The following is a 5,239-nucleotide window of genomic DNA, read 5'->3' on the forward strand; positions in this document are numbered from 1 at the left end:
CTGTAAATCCCATTCTTAGTTCAATTTCCTGGTCTATTCTTTTTAATAAGATTCCTGCTGTTTTTCTACCACATATTATAAGCTTTTGTACATTTTTCCTTAATTACTTGCTATTTTATTTCTAGACTAGTTTTTAAGTCATTTGTGGAAGGAACGCAATGATCAATATTTGCTTATAAATTCTTTAATCTTACTGTATTTTTATGGAGTGTTATTGTGTATGTCTGTGTGTGTATGCATGTGTGTTTGCATGCATGTTTGCATGCGTTTTTGAGAGTTTGAGCACCCTCTTTTATTTAGTTCCTTTAGAAACTCAAATATTTTCAGGGTCATTTTTTTTCTAACTGGATATATACATTTATAATAATGTTAATGTTAGCTATTTCAGCTTTAATAGAATGGGCTTCCAAACTGGAAGAGATAAATCCAACTGTTTTGTTATAGCTTAATGAATTTATTGTTTGAAACATTTACAAAACTGATACCTTTTAACTACTTGAGAAAAATCTACGAATAGCACCAACACAGTAATAGCTATTACTTCATTTCATTAAACACTAAAAATCTTAGAATAGAATTAGTCTTGTTCATTTGTTTGGAAAAAAATGTCTTGCTTCAGAGAGCAGTACATAAACACAACTTTTTTTTTTTAATGATATTTTATTTATTTATTTGACAGAGATCACAAGTAGGCAGAGAGGCAGAGAGAGAGGAAGAAGCAGGCTCCCCCCGGAGCAGAGAGCCTGTTGCGGGGCTTGATCCCAGGACCCTGGGACCATGATCTGAGCCGAAGGCAGAGGATTTAACCCACTGAGCCACCCAAGTGTCCCTAAACACAACTTTTGACATTGCATGTATTTAAATTATCATATTAAGAATCTGTTTAATGTAAAAATAGAGTTTGAAGTAGATCCACTTGCTACATTAGCTGAATTTTGTGTTCTGTTCTTTAATATGGTCAGTGATTAACTATGACCCTCCAGGCGAATGGTAAAGATAACCATTTAGTGTAACTTACACATTTATCATTAACCTTCTTGATGCACAAAAGTTCAGTGTTTAATTTGTCACTAAGAATTTACCTGTTTTTTAAAAAATGTCATGCTGCTAGAAGGGCTATTATTGCATACTTTGAAAACAGTAAATAAATAGGTGTAGATTTGCATCATACAATAATGGCAACAGGGCGGCGGCAGCAGGCAGCAAGCGTGCTCAAACAACTCTCTACACATAATTACAGGACTGCTTAGCCTTTATTTCTAACCATTTCAAATCCGCCCCACCTATAATTTCCTTTGTTACCCACTGACCTCAGTCATTAAAGGCTTTATACCTCTCAAAAACCACAAAATTGTGCTTCTGTTTTTTTTCTTTCCTTTTTTTTTCCTTTTAAGATTTTATTTATTTATTTGACAGAGATCACAAGTAGGCGGAGAGGCAGGCAGAGAGAGAGGGGGAAGCAGGCTCCCTGCTGAGCAGAGAGTCTGATGTGGGACTGATCCCAGGACCCTGACATCGTGACCCGAGCCAAAGGCAGAGGCCTAACCCACTGAGCCACCCAGGTGCCCTTGCTTCTGTTTTCTGAGTAAGCTAAAGAGAAAGATGATGAGCTGAGAATGAGAAGAAGAAAGGTATTTACTTTCAACAAAAATTATTGAAGACTTTAACTTGCATTGGCCAGACTTGACCACTCCCGTAATGTTCACCTTCTTTTAGTAGTTTTGAGAAAAAGGGGTCTTATCCGGGGACTGGTCATGTGTTGTCACTTTGTATGCTACTTCTCTGTATCACATGATGATCACCGGCCCTCCTAGTTTTATCTAGGCCCTACATTCTTTACCTGTCTGATAACAAAAAGAAGAGAGCTTGAACACTTTGTCTCTTTTTTGCTCTGCTACAAAATCTTCATGGTCACTGCCCACACAATTCTTTAACACACTACAACCTAAGACTGAACAGCTATAGCGGACTCCATTGAATGGCAACATACCTTGAAATGAGCTACTGCTTAGGAGAAAATAGATGTCACCCACATTTGACTGCTTTATATCCTAAAGGAAAAGAATAAACAAGGGGTTCTTTTTGTTGGTTAAGCTTGTTCTTAGATCCTCTGTCTTACAGTCCACCAATCTTCCTTTCTCAATATTGGGATTTTTTTCTTAGAATACCTTGGAAAACTCCCTTAATCTTCCATTTACTTGTTCATTATTTATTCATTCAGTAGAATATGTATTGAGTTTTTACTGTATGTCTAATAACAGCAAGTAATGAGATAGAAGAGTAAGGAAAAAATTGTTGCAGATCCCTACTCTTGTAGAGCTTACAGGGAAAAGGTAGAATAGAAAATATTCAAATAAATACATAAAACAAATTTAAATTAAAAATGGAGAAAAATGCTGCAAGGAAGAATAAACTAAAGTGCTAAAGTGGACCCTTGGAAAATTGTACCATGTCAACTAAGCTGATGTTAGCATGTGTGCAGAATATTTAACAAGGGCAATGGAATTTGCAGCTAAGCGGATGGAACTAGAGAGTATTATGCTATGTGAAGTAAGTCAGAGAAAGACAAATAACATGATTTCATTCATATGTGGAATTTTAGAAAAAAAACAGATAAACATAGGGGAAGAAAAAAAAGAGAGGCAAACCATAAAATAGACTCTTAATTATAGAGAGCAAACTGAGGGTTGTTGAAGGGGAGTTGGGTGAGGTAATGAGTTAAATGGGTGATGGGCATTAGGAGCGCCACTTGTAGGGACCCCGGGGTGGCTCAGTCGATTAAGCATCTGCCTTCAGTTCAGGTCAGGATCCCAGAGTCCCAGGATTGAGCCCCACATCAGGCTCCCTGCTCAGCTTCTCCCTCTGCCCCTCACCCTCTTTGTGCTCTTTCTCTCTCTCTCACGAATATATAATTTTTTTTTTTTTAAAGGAAGGCACTTGTTGTGATGAACACTGGGTGTTATATGTAAGTAATGAATCACTATATTCTACTTCTGAAACTAATATTGGAGTATATGTTAACTATATTTTGTGTGTGTGTGTGAGTACTAAAATTATATTTGACATTTTTATTTTAGGGTGCAAAAACAAAAACAAGTAAGCAAACAATAACAATAAAAATCTGAAATAGGCTTATCAAATGATCTAAATTCATCCTTTTCAGAGAAGCAGAAGGTAGATCATCTTGCTTCACTGCTGGCTTGTGTTCTGCTGGGTTTTGATCCCTCTTTGAGGCATAGTCTGGATCATTTTCCTCATCTCCTTGTTCTTCTCCTTCTCTTTTCTTCTTTATCATCATCACCATTGTCATCATCATCATCATCATCTTCTTCAGTAGCTTCTCCAGTAAAGTATAACACTGACCTTGGTATTAAACACGTACATAAAAAGTGACCAATTTCAAAGTCGGCAGCAGGGGTAATTTCAGCATCACCGCCCAAATCTCCACTCCTGGGAACTTCAGGAAGGACAAAACAAACAACCAACCCCCCCCCCCCCCCCCCCCGCGCCAAAACCAAAACCAAAACAAAACTGAAGAAAGAGTCATTGGAAACTGTTCTGGTCACAGTATGAACTGTCCCAAATCCCTTGCGATTCTGCTTCTTCTTAATGGTTTTCAAAGTGACATTCTTTCCCCTTTTTCCAGTCTGACACCCTGTAAAACCCATAATTTCTGGTCCATCAAAAGAAAAGGGGTAAGAATCATCTGGTTCTGACCTCATCCTATATGTCTTTGTCAACATTTCATTTGTGAAATATTTAGTGGGTTCAAGGGGAGATTCTAAGACAAAGTTCATGAACTGGCCAGTATCTGAGAACTTTGCTTTAAAATCTCTCAAGTGCTTCGGAATAGATTCGTCTTGTTCCTGAGACATATCACTAAGCAAGTCAACATTCTTCTTCATTTTTTATTTTTTTAAGATTTTATTATTTATTTATTCATGAGAGAGAGAGAGAGACCTAGAGAGAGGGTATGTGTGCGAGGAGGAGCAGAGGGAGAGGGACAAGCAGACTCTGCCTTGAGTGCGAGCCCCATGCAGGACTCCATGACCCTGAGATCCGTGACCTGAACCAGACCAAGAGTCCAGTGCTTAACACACTGAGCCTCCCAGACACCCCGCAAGTAAATATTCTTAAAAACAGTCTACCAGAATTCATGAATTCCCTTGAGGTCTTCTTTTTCTTCATCTTTTTTCTCATCTTCAATCTTGTCTTTTTCTTTTAGTTCCCCTGAAATTTCATCCTCCTCCTCTGGTTTTCATTCACATTCTTCTTCCGTAGGTTCATAAATTGCCTTAATGATCTCAAGTTGCTTATCAAATAGAGGCTGATAGAGAACAGCATACTTTCTCTCAAGATTGCGAGCTTCCTCATAGAATTTGGTTTCTATCTGTGCACATTTAACTTGAAGGCTTTTGAGAGTATTTACTCATCTTTTTACTGCCCTAGGCAAACTTTCGATGTATTTTGGTGTTTCTACCAGATATCAAGTCTCTCTCTCTCTCTTTTTGTTTTTCAAAGATTTTATTTATTTATTTGACAGACAGAGATCACAAGCAGGCAGAGAGACAGGCAGAGAGAGACCAGGAAGCAGGCCCCCCGCCGAGCAGAGAGCCCGATGCGGGGCTCAATCCCACGACCCTAGGATCATGACCTGAGCCGAAGGCAGAGGCTTTAACCCGCGGAGCCACTCAAATCTCTCTTGAAGTGCTGGAAGAATCCGAGGATTTTATGTCGTCTGAACAGGTAGAGGACATGCTTTGATTACTGTTTCTTTACCAGCTTCTTCCACTACTTCTTCAACATCATCCAAATCTTGATCAAATTCATACTGTTCTTTGTTGTCCATGTCTGCCATATTGTAAGAACTCCAAATATTGGTGGCTAGCACGGGAAGCCAGGATGCCGGAGCTGTGCAGGCAGTGACTCAGGATGACAGAGGCGACGGTGGCGGGGGGAGGAGCAAGAGGTGGTGTCCTGAGCAGACGGCTCTAAAAAAATCAACAAACTAGAATTTAAATAAAAACCTGAAATAAGAGGAATAGCAGAGAGAAAAAAAAAAAAAAGTCATATTGGAGTCAACAACATATGTAATATTCCTATATGGGGTGGTAGAATAAAGAATGCAAGCCTTTAAGAGAATCAATATGACTAATTGAAAAATCAAGATAGTATAGTAAGAGGTGAGGCTGGGCTGTAGGTAGGTGCCAGTGGATGCACAGTTGTCTGTAATATTTGC

At 38.7% G+C, this 5,239-nt stretch overlaps 1 pseudogene; it reads right to left on the reverse strand.

Annotated features, from left to right (window-relative positions):
- Positions 1 to 3,161: 3,161 nt before the first annotated feature.
- LOC116593437 lies at positions 3,162 to 4,977 on the reverse strand (annotated as a pseudogene).
- Positions 4,978 to 5,239: the final 262 nt, after the last annotated feature.

This window comes from Mustela erminea, chromosome 6 (assembly GCF_009829155.1).
Source record: "Mustela erminea isolate mMusErm1 chromosome 6, mMusErm1.Pri, whole genome shotgun sequence".
NCBI lineage: Eukaryota > Metazoa > Chordata > Mammalia > Carnivora > Mustelidae > Mustela > Mustela erminea.